At 37.6% G+C, this 20,958-nt stretch overlaps 1 long non-coding RNA gene across 1 annotated transcript in view; it reads right to left on the bottom strand.

The window, feature by feature from the left end:
* Positions 1 to 20,377, bottom strand: part of LOC135214155 (uncharacterized) — a 64,108-nt gene extending 43,731 nt beyond the window's left edge. Inside the window, exons 1-2 of the long non-coding RNA XR_010314304.1 lie at positions 20,185 to 20,377; positions 18,543 to 18,634 (exon numbers count right to left, since the gene is read on the bottom strand). This is a non-coding gene — a long non-coding RNA (uncharacterized LOC135214155). The remainder of the gene's footprint in view (positions 1 to 18,542; positions 18,635 to 20,184) is intronic.
* Positions 20,378 to 20,958: the final 581 nt, after the last annotated feature.

Raw genomic sequence — 20,958 nt, 5'->3', positions numbered from 1 at the left:
ACAAACTTAAAGAAACTATAAGTAGGCCCACATTCTCTTCAAGAGATAGTGTCGTCGATAGTCCATAAGCATTAAAGACACCACTAACTGAATTTTTTAAGACTCTCATTAATGAAAATATTTATCGTTTCCTGATATTCTCTAACAGAAAATGAGGCCTTAGATAACGAATAGCTTATATGGAAACACCAACGTCTCGTCTGAACAGATATGATGTTACTGTAGAGGAAACTAGCAGCCACAGAAGTGAACTATTTGTCAGCGATCTATCTGCAGAGTGACAGTGAAGTAACGCAACCTTTCCAGAGGATAAGGTTTGGCTTCTTTGTTATTTAATCTTCAAATTTTTTACGTGCATGTAGTGGAGGGACCGATACAGGCTTTTAGTTACCAACCAAGAAGAAAAATTTTTTTTTAATTAAAAACAAACTTCAGCGCCATCTTCAAAACACTCAGAAATTCCACGCTCATATCTTATACCCGGCTCAAGATAATCGCACACTCCATTTATCGACTTTTGGCATGAAGTGCCGTAGTCTCTAATGAGACTGACAGGGGTGGGTACACGTTTATCGTAGTTTCCCCGAAGGTCAGATAGGGATTATTATACCCCCGCCTCTCTCTTCTCTCTCTCCTCTCCCCTCTCGCTCTGTTATATATATATATATATATATATACCTATATATATATATATATATATATATATATATACTATATGGGTATATAATATAATTTTAATAAATTACTAATAAATATGCTTTGTCAAAGCGTGATATAGGAACTGCAGATATTGTCTCCACTTCCAAAGGGAACTGGGAGTGCCCAACTGAACTTGTAATACCCCAAGAAAAACTATTTATACTCCCAGAAATCATGGCATCCTCAATAACATCCCGAAGTAAGGTGAGTCTTCAAATAGGGCGACAAAGATAAGACACAGGGAAAGCAGTTACCATTATCCCATTATCCTTCAGTGTCATATCAAATCAGAGAGAGAGAGAGAAGAGAGAGAGAGAGAGAGAGAATGGTGGGTCTTGGTCCCTTTTCCTCCGGGGATGAGTGTATCCAAGAACATCCTACGAGAGAAGTATCCGACAACAATGGAAACTGGACGAATCCTTGGGGGATTCTAGCTTCTGATGATTATCTCTGTCGTCTCCCAGTTTTTCCTCCATTTTAGGAGGACGGTGAGATGAGGAGAGAAGGAGAAGGAAGAGCGGAGAAGAAAGGTGGAAGGAGGAAAATATTTTAGAGCCGTGAGAAGCAAGCAAGGAAAACTGTAGCAAATCAGTTAAAAGAAAGAAATATGAAAGTACTTCTTTATATCTAGTGTATCACAGTTCCTTCGAGAGGGGAAGACAGAATGATGTTCTCACAATGCACTGGCAGTTTATACTTCACCATGAAATTATTTCTAATAGATAAAAAATGGAAGATATACTTTGAGTGTTAAACTTTTTCTCTTCATGTAAAGAATAAAAAAAATGACCAACAAATATTAAAGAAATACTTATACTCTTTCATATTCGACCTCGCCCATAGATTAAGGGAGAAGAAAAGAATGTCATGTGACTTTCCTCCTCCTCTCATGAGGAAAGGGTGGGAAGGAATGACGTAGTGAGGAAAGGCTGTTTCCCCTTCTTCTCATTTCATAGAAAAGTAGCTGATAGAAGAAGATACAAATGGAGCAGCAGCCAGGACCATTGAGATACAACGAACGAGATACCGACTGTAACCCCTACCGGTATTTAGGATCAACTTGTAAACTGTGAAACTGACCGTCTGCCGAAAATATATGGGTGGCTTACTTAACAAGCACCACTAATTGCTTGTTAGATTTTGGGTCTGGATCCAACATATGAGATACCAGATGAAACTAATATATAATATATCTGCAGACTCTTCTGATTATAGAATGACCAGTGACAGACATTTTGGAGGGTGGGTTCCCCCTGACAGACGCACTGAAAAGGGGGGTTTAATTGGATCTAGATCCAACTTAGGAGATACCGAGTAAAATTTGCACTACAACAGCACTGCACATCTTACAATACTGTGGTGGTAATGACAGACATTTTAGCGGGTGGTTACCCCCTGACAGACGCCCCACAACGAGTGGGGGGGGGGGGGGGGGAGACAGGATCTGCATCCAACATGGAGATACCAAGTAAAATTTGTACGACAATAGTACTGCCCATCCTAGAGTACTGCGGTGGTAATGACAGAGATTTTAGTGGGTAGTTACCCCCTGACAGACACCCCACAACGAGGGGGGGAGGAGGAAGGGGAGGGGGAGACAGGATCTCCATCCAACATCAGAGATACCAAGTAAAATTTGTAATACAATTGCACTGCACATCCTAGAGTACTGGAGTGGTAATGACAGAATATTTTTAGAGGGTGGTTACCACCTGACAGACATCCCACAACGAGTGGGGGGGAAGGGAGGGGGGAGACAGGAACTGCATGCAACATTGAGAGGAATTTCTAACTTTCATCTCTTCTCCTTCATCCCCTCCGCTTCCTCTTCCACAGAGGGAGGAGAGGAAAGTAGAATAAAGAAGAAACGAGGAGAAGAAAGAATAAAGAGAAAGTGGTAGCAAGGACGAGCCTCCAGAACGCCTCGGCTTCGCAATGACCTGAGCGAAGCCTTCCAGTCCCTCAGCGTCGGATTGAAAAACCTCTACATGACACTAATGTTCCAAAAACATTTCAGATGGGGAACCGACCCCTTCGATCGTCGCTATGGTTAGAAAACGGACCATCATTTTCATGCATGTCAGGGGAGAAGAGGAGGAAATAAAAAAAAATTGCGTCTCTTGTATCGTAGGAGGATGTTGAGTTTCACTCACATGAACGCGACCAAAACGTAATCAAAGTTATGTAAACCAACTCAGGAAAATATTACTCATATAATTTCATCACTTTTACGAACGTTTTAGGAATGTCACCAGGAAAAATGTAAAAGTTTCAACAACAACAAGAAGAGAGAGAGAGAGAGAGAGAGAGAGAGAGAGAGAGAGAGAGAGAGAGAGAGAGAGAGGTAAATAACAATTGAGGTCCCATCACGCCATATTTGTATCAAGCAGAGTGAGTTTCTGCTATATTTCTCGCGAGGACGTCTCACATTAATATTTTTACAGTTTGAAGTCTCCGAATTTCAGCTTCTGCAAAGGGAATGTGCCGCCTTTAAAGGCTGCAGAGCTTTTTGGAAAGGAATTTTCCATTAATAAAGATTAGCATTCACATTTGAATGGAAGTGTCTTTTTGTCGACATCAATCACATGTTGATATTTCTAAGCAATGCAATAATTAAATTTCTTTCATTCTAATCGTGGATTTATCAATTGAAGAGTTCTCTCTCTCTCTCTCTCTCTCTCTCTCTCTCTCTCTCTCTCAAAATATCGTTTCCTTCTGCAGTCCTCTCTGTTCGCCAGTATTATTCGCCAGAATTATTTGTTACTTTGTTATCCATAACCGATGACCTTGACCTCCAGGCATAACGCAAATTAAGCATAAAACTAAAATACAATTCGCAACAAAATTACATGAATTTCTACATTACATGTTTCGAAAAGAACGTCTGACTTATGCATATGAATAAAATCTGCATGTGAATATTACTTAAGAAATTCCTCCCCAGGTTTTCCTTTTATACCCTGTAACGTGTGGGACTTCCTTAACTCTCTCTCTCTCTCTCTCTCTCTCTCTCTCTCTCTCTCTCTCTCTCTCTCTCTCTCTCTGTTAAAAAGCAGTTGTTAGCTTACAAGAGAAGTTCGTCAATAATATTTTTTACTTTTGGTTATTCCTCTTTTGAAAACAAAACACAGGAACCAAAGGTAAACCCACGAATATAAAACCAGAATTAACAAGTGCCAGAAATTCTACTATCAGTGTATCTTTCCACAGAAAGAATTCGAATAAAGTACAGAAGCTTTCTTAAATTCTCTCCATACTTTGTCGAAAGAAATGAAGTTTCACAAGGCCCTCATTGGGAATAGCAAACATGACACCACTTCGTGCACAGGCAAATATACCTGGGAACAAGTGTAAAAATCTGCGTCAGAACTCTGATTGTTATTTGTTTTGTCTGTATGCATATTTACACATCTGCAAATGTATGCGTACTTTTCTGCATAATTGAAGTGATGCTCTGAAGCTTCAATAAATAAAATTAATATTGTTGAATATAATGAAGGATTTGCTCTTACTATTTGCCTGGTGAATATTTGGTCAGTTTTCGCCCATCGCCCCCCCCCCCCCCCCCCCGCCCCCCCCCCCCACCCCCCCCCAACAAAAAAAAACAACATTACAAATATTAATCTTTTTCAGTCTAAAAGCAGTTTTGGTTTGGCTTCTTCTTGTTCGAAGTCATTGATTTCAGGGTTTAATGTATTCATCTGGGTCACTCAGGGTTGAACTTTGTCCTTTCAAAAATGTTCAACCTGATGCGAGATCTTGTTGTTTTTCTATTCTCACTTTCCTAAGAGGTGAGTGATTTCATAACCATTGATATAAAACAGATATTAAAATAAAATATCCAAGGTTTTATATCTACAATCATAATTATAAATAAATATATGTATATCATATAAAATTACCTTTTTTCTTTTTAATAGCTACATGTATTAATCACATGATACCTCCTAGAAACTCAAGGGCAATTCCTTATATACTAAGATATAACGTCCCTGAATATATCCTTTTAAACGAAACGTACATTAAATTTCTATTTATGTTTTCCGAAACAGAGGAATAAATGTGTACTGAGCTTTTCTGATTAGAAAAAAAACCGCATAAGATATTTCAGTACAATTACATTCACTGCAATGAAATAGCATTTAGATTTCGCTTTAATTTCAAATCATTACAAAGAACCCTCAGTTTAATGTCTCTAATGGCCATATCTGAAAGGCTTAATGCATCTGTTTTAGGGGAAGGGAAACTTTAGATTGACTGGAATCGTTCCCTATGAATATAATATATTTTTTCACAAGGGACGAAACGGCGAAACTCTTTGTTTTAAAGGATCCAAGTGTCCATTTCGTTTGAATAGGCGATCTTGATCTTACGTCTGATTACGGAGAACACGGATTGTTTGAAGTGTTCTTCTTCGACCGTTATTTCTGACGTTTATGCTTTGTTCTTCTGATCACCTATTCCCACATTTGGTGTTGGATACAACTCTCGGAATATTACACTTCTTTTTACGCTTTTTTCTTTCGTTTATTTTTCCTTCGTGGCATATTTTCTTTATTTATGGATTTATCACGTTCCTAACTTTCGTGATTCAGTTATCATATTTTATATATATATATATATATATATATATATATATATATATATATATATATATATATATATATATATATATATATATATATATATATATATATATATATATATATATTCTAATCTCTGAAAGTTTTCCTTCAGTATTATTACATTCTGGGATGCAGCTATTGTTCACAAATTATAAAACAGGAAAATTATCATAAGGCCACAATTAAAAAGAAATTACATTATATTGGTGTTTTACAATGGAAAGCTTCTTTTCTGTTAAGAAACATTCACCTGCTTATATTCAGTTTTTGAGCTAACTCGTTCCTGGTCCAAAATCTAATTACTTTTTACGCTCCAAAGACACTTTAATAGAATTTAGCGAAAGAATTTATATTTTACAAGATTCAGCGTCTTCCTTAAGTGGCTTCCCTTATCTTCTCATTTATTTCCTGATTCTTTCATTTTTTATGGTGCCTTCATTATTCGTCCCATTCACCAAAAATCAGAAATACTATTTATCTTTAAGTCTTCAATTCCATCCACTTCAAATAAGTGCAAAGGATGCGATTTCTCTTCGTTTCGATCAAATCTACTATGTAAATTACCTGTCCAGTTTAATCTAATAAATTGCTAGGAAATGGATAATATTCTATAAATGTGGATGTACTGTAAAAGGTTACCTTGCTTTATAAGACACTGTATGAATACACACTAATAAATAATCATTTTACAAATGAAAAAACTCGTTCTTAAGGTAATCATTAATCTACATTATACCTACAGTTTCATCAGATTGAAGTAAATACAGTAATGCAGCAAAGAAGGTTAACAATATAAGCGAGGAAAAAAATAAGTATGAACGACATCAAGAGTTTTTCTGACCATCACAACGAGATGAGAGCCCATTTTTTTAAATAATATGATCAGATCATTATAAAATTTATCTCTCTCTCTCTCTCTCTCTCTCTCTCTCTCTCTCTCTCTCTCTCTCTCTCTCTCTCTCTCTCTCTCTCCCAAGAGCGCTTGCCAAAGTGAAATCGGGCATCCTTAAAAACGTATTAGGAAGAAAATCCCTTCAGGTGGAAGTTTAAACTTCGAAAGGAAAGGAATTTGAACCTCCATTACTAAAAATACTGAATAACACTGAGAAGCTCATTGGAGAGTTTGAGAGTCAGGTTACAAGGGGAGCGATTTCAGCATCGAAGGCCAGGAGTACTTAATGTTTCAAAAATATTTTTATTCGTGCAACTGAATGCACGTTCTCAGGCTTGGCAGATGTTTGGAAAGGGATAGTGCCTACATACATATGTGCACAAGTGTGTGCATACATATATGCGTATAATGTACATGTGCGTGTGTATCTGTACCGATTTAAACAGTTTTTCCCCAATTAAGCTTTCTTACATAATCATTCATCACTTTTTAACAGTTCTATTGCATGCGAATATTTGATTGACAGAACCATTATTGGGTTGGCATCCGTACTTTTTTTCAGATATATTATCATGACTGTCACGGAAATTCTTTACAAGAAGCGACGATATTCAACATATGAGAGAGAGAGAGAGAGAGAGAGAGAGAGAGAGAGAGAGAGAGAGAGAGAGAGAGAGAGAGAGAGAGAGCTGAACATTTAATTCTGCCATTACAGATATTTTTTTACATTTTGAATCCAAGATTCCCAACCAGAAGTCTAATGTTGTGTTCTCGGAGTTTATGGATCCGTTGCAGAAGCGCTTCACCTCCTTCATTTGGTTCCGCTGATGCCAACATTTGCGTGATAATGATGCATTTATTGCAGGTGTTTCTCATCACGTTTATCTTTATAACTGAGTCACCAGTTGATCATGTGGATGTTTAAGTACCAAAGGAAAAAAAAGAAAGCAAAACTGAAAAAGAATTAGAAACAGAATTATTCGACGAAAATGTAACGCTAAAAACAAAACAAAATAAAGCTTAACAGCTGAAACAGAGAACGAAGATAACAAAAGTGATTGGGCAACACTGCAAAAGATTGTAAGGAATCAATTCAGATTAAATGCATCATGCAATACACACGTTGTGTGATTTCTTTTGTTAAAGGATCCTCTCTCTCTCTCTCTCTCTCTCTCTCTCTCTCTCTCTCTCTCTCTCTCTCTCTCCTTGTACAATGAGAAATATTCCATGGGAAAAATAATTCCTAATTGCTTTCTATGGAAGTTCCAAAATATCTGTATTTAGGAAACTCCTGAAACTTCCTTCCTCAGAGAATATATTTAATTAAGGATTATAACTGACTTCTACAAGAGATGGAACGGCTATTCTAAAGGTCAAACAGCCTTTGAGAGAAAAAGTTGCTAAGAGTCATAAGCTTAAAGTTGTCAGTATATTTTTGTTACATTTTTTAAATGTAAAAATAGAAGTAAATACAATGACAAACCCATTATTCTCCTTAAAAAATTTGACAAAATTCCACCTGAAGTTATTAGTTTCACAGAACTGATAAAAGCAAGAATGATTCCATTACTATTGTCATTTTATTGCCACTGTGACCACTCACTTCTACAAGTCGTCTGCACATGAGTAATTCACCTAATTGCGCTGCACTCGAGAATACACGATACAGTTAAAGGCATTTGTTTTCATTGGGCAAGACGCTCAAATTACTGATGATACGAGCCGTGTTCCCTCCGTTCCCATTCTCTCCACTTTCCTCCCACCCCCTCCCATCCCCTCCACCCCCTCCCTATTCATCTCAGAATTCGGTCCAAAGACCCAGCAAAGTACAATTTCTCTGACAACCATCCGGACGATTGTACTTTGATATTACCTCTTATATTTCATTAAATTATGTTTCCTGTAACTAGTAATTGAACCAAGATCAATAATAATAATAATAATAATAATAATAATAAAAAATAATAATAATAATAATAGTAATAATAATAACAACAACAACGATACAGTAAAGAATTCTTTCTGCTTGGCAAATAATACGTTTTCCCGAATCCTAGATAGAAAAGATTGCACAGAAAATCAATGGTACTGATTGCAATGTTCGTATTCAGTAATAATAATAATAAAAGAAGAAGAAACACAAGCTCCTTGCATTTATAAGTGGTACGAACACCAACCTGAAGGAGTGATAGAAAACGATCAGGCAAAGATCCTCTGCGACTATGGATATCATAACAGATAGGGTGATACGTGCAAATAGACCAGACGTGACAATTATACAAGAGTAAAAACATATGAATATAAAATGCATGTACATAGCTAAATAAATGGCATTCTGTTATATACACGTAGTGATACAATATCAAGAAGGTGGTCATAACGACGTCGGAAATGTTCGCTGGAAACACCGTCTCCACATTTGCGTTTCTTCTTGCCTCATGTTTGCCCCCAGACATTTGCCTTTTCTTGTTTTTGTCGTATTGTTGCTGCTGACAAAACACACCCCCCCTCTCTCTCTCTCTCTCTCCTCTCTCGCTCTCTCTCTCTCTCTCGTCCTCAATAAGCATTGTGAATCGCTCTACGCATGCTCTCGAACTCCCTTTAATCTAAAAGAGGAGCGGACTGATTCCATGTCAGCTTTGGTTCGTAACTTGATATGATTCGGTCGCCTCATTAGACGGAGTTTGTTCGAGTGTTACAAAAGAGTGCAAAAATCTGGCTGGTATGATCGTGATAATAATTATGATATTGTTCTAAGAGGTCCACAATAATAAAAATAAATGTTGCGAGTTTCGTATAATAATTTCACCCTTTACAATGACGCGACCCTTCCCTGGGTTCATCTTCAGTCCAAAAATCACTGATGATGAACCCAAGGAAGGGTTCGAAAGCTTTAAAGGGCTTTTAAATAAGACACGAACTCGCAACCTTTTTTTAAGTTTTATTGTGGACGTCTCGGAACATTATATATACTCATGCGATTGAGAGTTCTTGACAAATGATGAAATTAATAATAATGATGACGCTAGTCCGTGCTACTCAAAATTTTAAAAATCATTTACTCAAGCTATATTTCATTAAAAGATTTATTTGGCATATCAATCATATTCCAGTATTAATTATAAATTCATAATCTAATGCAAAATTCATATTTTAATACAACGTCGAGGCAACGTCTAAATCTATTAGGAGACAGGTAATGGATTTCTCTTTGCAAAGCGAGTGAAATCCAATCACTAACTGTTCTTGGGTGAAATGGATTCGTCCGAAGGGTGCAATGAGGTCTCGATGCTATTGGGTGAAAGGGAGGCAACGAACAGAAATAGTGAAGTTGCAACGTTGCATTACCCGAACCAGCATATTGAAAATATAAAAGCATCGTTTTGCAATTGAAATGCAATATAGGAAATGTAAAGGAATAATTGTCGTGTGAGAATGGACAATTAAGAACACAGATTGTGGTCGTGGGAAAGAAAAGAACAATTCGTATGAATGAATAAACAAAACTTTATGTTTTGTCATTGATGAAGTCGTAAATGAATCACATTTGCACCCAACCGTTATTATATTCTGCGAGTTCATGAATTTGTAAAGAAAACACTTCCATATTTCTAAACACACACACACACAGACACAAATAATCTCGTCCCATTAAGAGTATTTCCAGCTCCGATGACAGCAGAACCAAGAGCCATTCTAGATATCCATCCCTCTCGGGTCTGGAGCAACAGGAACTAGCTGTCCTGGTTTATTACTGAGGAATAGGTGATCAGCCTCAAGCACTCCTCAGTTCGAGGGGCGTCCTTTGATTAAGGTAAGAGCGTCAAACACACTGGATTGTCGAGGGTTTTCCTTCAGTTAAGACGTCAGGTGAACTGGATCATCGTCATTTCCAATAAACAAGAGTCGAAAGCGGTAGGTGACGTCAGCGATTTCGGAAATAGATAAAATAACCGTGATAGAATTTGATGAGAGATGAAGAAAACGATACATCCATCGAATAAACATGCATTCTAAGAGCCTTCGTGCATTAGCTAAGCGAAAAACTTAACCATTTATTAGTTGGTATCGCTTTGTATGTAGGCAAATATTTGAAATTGTTTTTACAAGAATTAGTACATTCACTCGCTCAAATTTTCTTTTACAGTGTACATATTACAGAGATGAATTATGGAAATATTCGTGTTGACGCTAGTTAAAAATAAAACAAGGAGACTTGATTATCATAGAGTTGACACAAATAACAGATCAGTACTTATCTATCCCCCACGTGTTATAAGGAAGATAATAAAAACAATTGTAAACATAAACAGACAAGTACGCTCCATAACTTCTAGTTCATAACTAACTCATGATTTTTCATCTCAAACATGATAGAAATCAGTAACAGGAAAGATTATTGAACCCAACTTATAAGATAGCTAGCCAAACTTTCTTGTTTTAATTGCAATCCATATTTTAGCATCTTAATGACAGTAAGATAATGCAGATCTAAGAATACACGACTCACTCAAGATGGCCCAAGACCCACTTACTCCTCCAAGAGATGTCAGAGTTAACCTTCCGTTAACTGTATCATGTCATTCATTTAGAACTGCATTTATCCTCCAACGAAACCTCGCTCTGCACTAAGAATGAATCTGGTTACTGATATCCGTAGAATTCGGGATAATGAAGAAGCAGCAGCTATCAAACAGATGCATATGAGTATGGTTACCCTCCCGGAATCATCTCCACGTTTGTTTGTTTGTCTGTTTGTTTGTATGGTGTTTTTACGTTACATGGAACCAGTGGTTATTCAGCAACGGGACCAACGGCTTTACGTGACTTCCGAACCACGAGTGAACTTCCATCACCAGTCATACACATGTCTCACACCTCAATGGAATGCCCGAGAATCGAACTCGCGGCCAACAAGGTGGCACGCCAACACCATACCGACCACGCCACTGAGGGGTTCTCCACGTACTATGAACGAGGAGAATATAGCTTAACTAGAAAACAAATTTAATTTGATACAGTTTTCCCTAAATGACAGGTCTGAATTTATCTCTATCAAAAACAAAACCATTTTCCCGTTAACTGTTAATAAATGACACATTTCTTACTTTGAGGCGCAACAGAAATAACAGGAGATTTCAACTTTGTTTACGTTATTCTGTGTCTACCTGAACAGCTCTTTTGTGTCCATTTTTCCTGTGGCCGAAACACAACCATGAAACTTAATCAGAACAATTATGGCAAAAGACTTTGAGTTGTCTGACCCTCATCAGAAAAGACAATCTATGAACATATCACTGAAACAAACTTCCTCAGACACCAATGAAGAGACTCATTCGAATACCCAAAACTCTAAAGTCATGAAAAGAGAGCATATTCCACACTGCATCCTTCACTTCGTAGTTAATAAATGAACCCCTTTATGGTATACATATGGTCAACAGGGCTTGGTGGGAACCCTCCCTATTCAGGAGAGAATATCTGAGTGGCAGTGATTATCTCATAATGAGGCTCTCTCAAGTTGAAAGTGGAGGGGTGACACTCCGCTATTAAAGGAGCAACTTTATAAATAAGTTTAATTCAAAACGAAAAATTAAGAATATTTACATGTCTATAAATTTTCGAGATACTCATTACTACTGTAATTATCTGTAAATCGAAGCTTTCCAAGATATTCCTTAGCGGTTATTAACTACGAGAGTTATGGCTCAAATAATATATAAACATGCAATTTTTATAGTTTATTCATAAGGAAAAATGACTGAAATTGCTGACACTTTTCAATGTTTCTTTTCAATTCTCAAGATTTGACAATTGAATGAAATATGAATGTTTCAGAGTTTATAATTTATTCACAAAGAACGACAAAAATTACATTTGTAAGAAGGGAGGAATATATTTTTATTGTATTAAACCAATCAATATAATTTTGCCGAATTAATTGAATAAATATACTTTTGTGATATTAGTTTAATCAGTCTTCAATGATGGTATTTAATGAGAAAATTAGCCAGATCTTTAAAACTCATCCACCATTAATATTTTCAAGATTACGTGATTAAAGGAATGACGCACGAACTGTACTTGGGATATTTTTATCTGCCCTGAATCTAAATATTTGACCCAAATAGTGATAAAAATACAGCAACAAATCACATTCATAACCAAATACAAAATTTTCAAGATTTCCTCCTGAATATCTACCAACTCATCAAAAATCTGTTGTTTAATCCATATATCAATCTTTCCTATCGCATACTGCCGCCCCCCTCCCCGCCCAAAGAGATGCGCCGAGAAAATCCGACTGATTTTTTTGAAAAATTATACCAAAGAACGAAACATTTTGGAATGGGAGGAAGAAAAAAAAGAAAGGTTGGCAGGGAAGTGTGGACGAGAGAAAAAAAGTACTGAAGGATGATTGATATTCCAAGTGGAAATAAAAAGTGTGAATGGATGGTTCCAAAGGCGTTAACAGACGTCTGAAAGGAAGGATTCGGTGCAGGGGAACAGGAGAAAGGACAGCAAAGGATTTCACACTCCCAAGAGGATGTTATACAGATACGTGTCACGAAAGGAAAGAACGTTTATGATACAGCCGGAACTGTAAGCCTCAGTATGTACTATGTACGTATGTATACTTATAAGTATACATATGTACTATGTACGTATGTATACTTATACATATCTATACCGAATAGATAGAGATCAGTTAAAACAATATCTGCTTACTGCTAAAAGGCTTGCCAGTACTAAATACAACCGACATGTACAAAAAAAAAAAAAAAGTCTAGGAAAAGAAAGTATTCCTGCTCAGTCATTAAGGCGAGAGCCATGGAGGTAGCTTAGCTCACAATAATATTGGATTTTCATTGCCTCACGTCTCTTCTCCGTTGCTTCATTCTAAAAATCTTTCTTTTCCACAGAATTGCAATATCTGGCTTCCTTTCTAGAAAATATTATGGGACTGACAATTACATTCAATTACCACGCACGGTAGCTTTCCCATACGGAAGTTGTTGAAAGCAAATTGCCAAACCTATGTACTTTGCTTGCAAAGAATTGAGCATCCACACCTCTGCGAAAGACTCGAGATATAATGAGATTGGATTTTAATCGCCCCCCCCCGATCCCCCCCCGCCCACCTGCCCCCCACCCGCCCCCGCCCCCCGACCGCGGTTGACCCCACCCGACCCCTCGCAACCCGACCCGACTTCTCCCCGATCTCCCCCGCCCCGACTCACCGCCTGCCGCCCTCCCCCGGCGACCGCCCCCCCGACTTCATTTACGACTCAAACTCTCGCGAACCCCCCCCCCCGACCCCCGACCCCCCCCGACCCCGACGACCGACCCCCCCCCCCCCCCCGACCCGAACTTCATTTACTGGTCATTAAGATCGAATCAGTTTCTAATCAGTACTGATGGAACAGCTTGCGGTGATTAGAGTACGGTAGAGATATAATCAATTTCAATTCACGCGTTGAGAACCCTCCCTGAAGAGAGAGAGAGAGAGAGAGAGAGAGAGAGAGAGAGAGAGAGAGAGAGAGAGAGAGAGAGAGAGAGAGAGAGATAATAATTGGAAGACTGTATACTTGCTAACATAAGTACTCCCGTCTTTCACGTACCTGTGCAGAAAAGCCTTTGAAACAGTCCACAAGAATATATAACGTACAAGAGACAAGCATTTATAACTCTTAAATATGACTAGAGTTTTCAATAAACTCTTGATGAAACCTGAACCTCAATACCTTGATTCAAATACCAAGTATTGAGTTATTCCTACGAGAGGATCTAAATGTAGATAAAACTCGCCTTTCCAAGAAAGGACTAATCAAACTGAACCAAGAAAAGTCCCTTCAAAAAGTCGAATGTAAACGAAGTTGTCAGTATATGAACCAAATTAAGACCTAGCTTGTAAAAATCAGGACGCGATTCATCTCTGTATTGGCAAAACTTTTTGTTTTTTTAAAGGAGGCAATTTATGTTCATGTGGAAAAAATCTGCTCACTATATTTTGGCGACAAGGAGTAGGATAGGAACGGTATAAACAAGACGTACAACTAAAGGAAGGATAAGTGACCCTCCTCCAAATGGACAAAATATAATTTTGGTGTTTTATGTTTGGGACAACAACAGGTTTATAACACCATCTGTACTGTTATCATTTTGACTACCAACGACACAAAAAAAGTGGTCCGAGAATTCCTTGACGAATTGTCTCATCTAACTCGATTCCAAGCACTATTACTTCTTCCATTCTCACCAGTCAAGATATATGTCATTTATTTTCATTCCACGTCATTTCCGCTCTTTCCCAAAAGCGCAACTTGCAAAGGACGCCATTTCTCTTCATTTTACCCTGATCCAATGGGTAAATGACCTGCCAAATTCAAGTTACATTCATTACGCCGAAACTGGAATTGTTCTGTTTAGATATTAAACGGACTGAAAACATTCGGTTTCTTTGTGTCTCACCAAATGAGCACCATTTAATTAATTAAGGCGTCAGTTCGCTTCAAAAGTCAATAGACAACAACAAAGAGGTTCTCATAATAGCTCATTTATTAGGATAAAACGGTGGAATCGGAAGTAAAATAAAAAGGTCTTTATCCCCCTGTCTCCAGGATGCATCAAAAGTAAACATGTGAAAATAAGCTGGATGAAGCAAACTTCATTTTCAGGAAGATTTTCAAATGATCTTACACCATCAATCAGCCATTCAATACTGCATCTTCTAAGTATCTAAATATCTCATTACCATATTAAATAGTATATGTCATTTTCTCATTTTATTACAGTTCATTTTTGGCAATACTTTTAGCCATTACTTAGCCTATTGTCCCTCTCTATTCCATATCATTCATATATGCCTCATACCTGACCATTAAGCGACATCCATACTCCCATCGCCTCTCTCTCTCTCTCTCTCTCTCTCTCTCTCTCTCTCTCTCTCTCTTTCCAATGTAGGTAACTCTTTCATAAATGTTAACAGGTGAAATGTCAATTACTTTCAGTCCATAGAGCAAAAAATGGTAAAATGGTAAGCAATAAAATTATGCAGATGATGACATAAATATTATTATTATATCAATATATGTTATTTGGTAACATATGAGCGACTGTAATTTACAAATTATTCTTGAATAGCTTTCATTATTTGTGTTCTCGCTTGTCATTTTTTTATGATGATGATGTAAAATGTGAAGGAAATTGTTGCTATGGTGATGCCAACTCTGTTTATAATGATGTCTCTGAATGAAGTAGCTGTTCTCTATTCTATTTTCACTCTTATAAAGCGCATGAAGTCTACAAAGAAGCGAGAGAGAGAGAGAGAGAGAGAGAGAGAGAGAGAGAGAGAGAGAGAGAGCTAAACATTCACTACCTTCACTGTAGGTCCTCTTTTGAACTCTGAATCCAAGATTCGTAACCTTTGTGCCACAGTAATTAGAATATGAAATCCAATTTCCTCCCAGAACGACCAAGCGCACGTTTTTTCTTCTCACAATCATTAATCAGCTGTGAAAGACTTCATTACTTCATTGCATCACTTTGTTTTCACGGTGGATCGATCGATCAGGCTGTAATTGTTATCTCATCATTTTTCCATAGATGCTGTTCAGAATTTCAGATACTTAATTACACGTCATTAACACGAGCGACGTATTTATGCTAAAGAGCCGATGTTATCCAGTGATGAAGAACAACGCATTTCTCACTCTACTGGAATTTTGGTCAAGAAAAATGATCAAACATTGCACAGACATTTGGTATGAAAATACCTTATGGAGGTCTACACAAATCACACCTGCCCTCAGTCTCAAAGGTCAACATTCTCAAAGGTCGACAGTCTCAAAGGTCGACAGTCTCAAAGGTCGAAGTTCCTGTAGTGTCTGTCTGTCGCCTTGAGCCAAATATACCTCTGCATTATCCGCTTCGATTTGACGTCATTGGAAGATAATGATGGCAATGAGCATCGACAGGGAACCTTAGTACTACTGTTTTCATTTCCCGAACGAAACATGAATTGGCCACGTCTCTGATTTTGGGGAAATAAACTATTAAAATTTTGACGAAGGAAGTGCAGATTTGAATGCGAACATATTAAGGAAATGAAACGATAAAAACGGAAAAGGAAGCTAAACAGCAGAAAAAGAGAATGATGATAAAATAAGATAATAACAGATATCCTACAACTAAGAAATGTTGAAGTCAGTGACAAAACAATCACATTCTGTCTGCACGGATGTTGGTTTATAATTGTTAATGGAACATGAATATGAATGGACATTTGACAACAACCTAGAATAGTTTCGTAGGAAATAATTTACGGCACAAATTAACAACTAGTTCGAAATATCTTTTAGTAAAAAGGATCCTTAGTTGGGGTTTTAAAGATATTAGAGACTCCCTACCTTAGTATTATATATTCCAAAAGCAAGAGTATCTCAAGAGCCGATCTCCTCAGAAGTTTTCAAGGAGTTTTCAAACTAGGGCCTACATATCTGACGCCGAGGAAAAAAATAATTAAAAATCTTTCACAACCGATGCCAGACAAGGTGTTAAAAGGATGTAGTACAAAGCTATAAAATAGGTTCTGCGGGAAATTGTGTAAAATTTTGCAAAGGAATGAAAAACCAAACAATTTCTCGCAAAAAAACAGTATGATCAAAGTGATCGTGGTTCATGTAAATAGGTTTCGGGGGAATTACGAAAATTTTTGTAAAGAAATTAATAAAAATAAGTTAATTCCTCACCACAATAACATGAAGTACACATTCGTGGCAGGAGAGACATTTCCCCAAAATATCTGACAAAATCCCAACACATTTTTTGTCTTCTTTACAAAGTGATAATAGGATCGAATATGATCCTGTGACTACCCATCATCGCCATTGTAATAGCCCACTTTTCCCCTCTACGTCGCATAACCCACTTTGTCTCCTCCGCGTCGTCTGCAACTAGGCAATACTCCTTATGCCCCCCTAGTGCTGGAGAACGCAATGGGCTGTTTGTTTTCATTGGACATGCCAATGACATTACTGCTGATGGACAGCCTATGCTTTACCTGGCCCCCCTCCCTCACCCCAACTACATCCCTTCCGCTTCTAGACGTATCTGCAAAACATAGCAAGGTACGTTGGAAACTATCTGTTATATTTCAGGAAATTATGAAGTATGGATTATTATAATATAAAAATAATAATATCAAAGGAGTTACCATAAGTTTCACACGCACAGATATCAGCAACAATAATAGTAACCTTGTTCATCATTATCATTATCATCTTACGAGTACTGTCTCTTTTATCGCTATTCTATTATTACTAAAACCAAATCATTAAAAATCAATTCCAATATTTACGTAACTAAACAATCCATTCCACGTATAATACTTCTCAGTTGCTCATTTATCCCTTCCTTCATTTAATTTGCCTCCTGCTATTTAAATGTCTATTTCTTTTAATATATATATACCATAAACCTCTTTTGCACCGTAATGTTTTCCAATATGGCCTCCTAAAGGGAGAAAGTGATGCCACAAATTGCATTTGATATATCAGTGTTTGAAGCGAAGTGAATAAGTCTACCTTTTCGTCAGACAGGTTTGATACATTCCATCTCTCTCTCTCTCTCTCTCTCTCTCTCTCTCTCTCTCTCTCTTCTCTCTCTATGGATATACCCTAAATTGCATTATGAAGCCAAACGGGAATTTATCTCGTTCTCAAGTCCTACACCAAAACTTACTTCAACCGTCTTTAATATATCTTAATTAATATAACTGAAAACGAAAAACTACGTATTCCCTCCTTCCGTCTCGTGGTCTCTTGTTATCAAAAGTATCATTTCACTTCATTCTTATTTTCATTCAGCTCAGCCCCACCCCAGAGAAGCCTTAAAGAAGGTGAACGGTACCATATGGGAACAGCTTATGATACCCTTAGTGGCGGTAAACGCCAAGATTTGTCTATGCAACGACTCCATCTGCCCGACATCGACCGTCTTATCTCTTGTAAATTTAGGCGATCTTCAAATAAATTGAAATAAAAATAATCGACGAACATGACCTCGGTCTCCAGCTGTCTGGAACTTTTGCAATTAGGGCATCGAACTGAATGATCGGTTGCGTTGCCTGTCACAGCAACACAGAAATTGTTTATTGATAAGGGATTTTCTCTTTGCTAATTGCGTGGCTTCTTGACACGAATCTACGGGTTTTGTTTGCATATAACTGTATATGCTTTGTATTTGCGCTTTATACATACTCGTATGTCACTTTTACGGTAAAAACATAACTACTATTCTACAGAAGTATATTTCTGTTGGCTTACCTGTAACGTTTTGTGACTGCGCGCGCATGTGTCCTTCCACACATCAGTCTGTCATTGCTTTATGCGGGTCTGGAAACCTCTGGCATTTTTCTCTGAAATCAAGAACATATGAAGAGGTCAATACATTCTATTTCAAAAGAATGAATACTAGTAATCTTAAATACAAATATCTGAGTGACGACTGCTAAATGAGATGCAAATGAGAGCCTGAGTTGTGGAAGAAGGTCTCAAGAGCAGCCTATCACTGTTCTCCCTCGTAGGCCTATCACTCTAGCTCTCTGAACATCGTTAAACAAACGGTTACTGATAAGACAAGACCCAACATCATACCTCCTTATTCACACTTACTACAAGTATCTCAAAAGAGTGGAGACGAAATTGGACTTCCCGGTGGATGTCAGGTCTATTTTGATGATTCGGTATGTAATGAATTTTACATGATAAAAGTAATGTGGGAACATTCCTTAGAAGAAGTAGAGATAACGTAATCAGGTTAAGCAGGAAAGTCTGCCAAAAACCCACATCCCAGGATGCGTGTGACCCTTAGTTAAGCACTAATAGAAACGCACAACAACAACCTAATTCCATGGGAAACCTACTTCGGCTCTCATGGGATGATCTGTCTTAACCTAGATAAGTAGTGTTCGTTCGTACACATGTATCTTTTGTTAGGTTTGCTAGCCTATGGATTTGTAAACCAATCTGTAAAAATCACTTCCTCTTCTCCTATCGTCTGGTATAGACATTCAACTCTTCTCTGCAAAGCTATCTCAAGATGTAACACTCTGAGAATATAAGTATTTTTGCTACCTCTCTGTTTCCACGACATACCCTCCAATCAACTTGAGTAACATGAATCAAGAGTTCAGAAAATATCTTCCTGGTTGGATCGAGAGAGAGAGAGAGAGAGAGAGAGAGAGAGACGAGAGAGAGAGAGAGAGAGAGAGAGGGCTCTGTGAACCTTCCTCCTAATACACCGCTATTCGCTTCAGCGAATCAAAAGTACCCACGTAGGACTGCTTGTATCCAGGTTCTACCACGCATACAGATCTCTGGGGATGATCAAAAGATTTATTACTCATTTTCATAACATCTGTCAACCCAACAAATCGCGATGATTGTGTAACATCTAAACAGTTTAATTCAACCATACACACATACGTGAGTCTGTGTGGGTATCAATTACTATTGCATCAAGTTCTGGAATTTTCTTAGTGATTTCTTTTCCCCCGATTCCTATTATCTTCCTTCACAGGAATGATGATCACTTCTCGCAGAGTTCAAATTCCCTCTATTTACCTCTATTAGGCCTAGGCTACACGAGACCATCACGTTAACATACTCGTCGAACTTAGCAATAACAATATAAAAGGAAACTATGAAGCGCTGTTTCCATTGAAAAGCCGAGTATTTTATCCTAACATTAAATTATTTATGATAATAAATACTGGCAATTTCCAACAAATGGAAGTTGCTGCTTGCAGGTTGGAAGACGCCCTGAAGCCTATACCTAAGTAAACATGTCTTTGCTACTCAATCTACACTGACGGTATGATGACAGCGAACATGATTCATCTTCTTACACTCCAATATTAGCAACAATATTAGTCAAACTAATTCTATATAGAGGAATTGCACTTACCAACGCCTGCACCCTGCTTAGGTGCTACCGTATGGGACTAGGCCGTTTCCTCGTGACCGGTTGTCAAAATAATCGTTCGTGTCGATGTGGATTATTCGTTATATATAAATAAGCTCACACAACTGAATGTACTGCATCCTATCGAAACAACGATTTCTTTTTCTTGTTCACAGGTCTTTCAAACAACGACTAAGACTCGGATGGGTAAATTGGACCAACGAAAAGAGTCCAAACAAGCATGACACGTTACACAGCGCTTCTACCTCTCCACTAAAGTGTGGTTGGTCCATACAATGAATGGTTACAATACGTGCGTTGATTCCATTTATTCAACCGCCATAACTGTTTCATTTTCAAGTACGTTAACGAAATAATAATACCTTGAGAAAAACTTGTTTTATTAAATAACCGATTGTAAGTAAAACGTTAGACCTACATTTGTCAGTTTGCTTAATGAGACCTCCAGCATCAATAGAGCGAACACATCTGACTCAACCGAACTACCGCCGGTACTGGCCAACGAACTTTTTTTTATATCGTCTTTCAAAATACTTGAAGATACTTTCTATAACTCCATAGTGTTCCGGAACACAAAATCGGAAAAAGTTTATGAGCCGATGAAGCTCCGTAGCAGTGGACCCAAATTTCCTGTATTTAGTGCAACAGATCATATATATACCAAACATTCCTTGATATTTCATATTTTAACGTCCATTCCCTTTCTCGTTTTTTTTTCTTTATCAAAAATGGTCTAAAAAATTTATTTTTTTATCA

Source organism: Macrobrachium nipponense, chromosome 45 (genome assembly GCF_015104395.2).
Source record: "Macrobrachium nipponense isolate FS-2020 chromosome 45, ASM1510439v2, whole genome shotgun sequence".
Taxonomy (NCBI): Eukaryota; Metazoa; Arthropoda; class Malacostraca; order Decapoda; family Palaemonidae; genus Macrobrachium; species Macrobrachium nipponense.
Note: the sequence above shows the minus strand (reverse complement) of the source record. Positions and strands in the feature narration are given on the sequence as shown.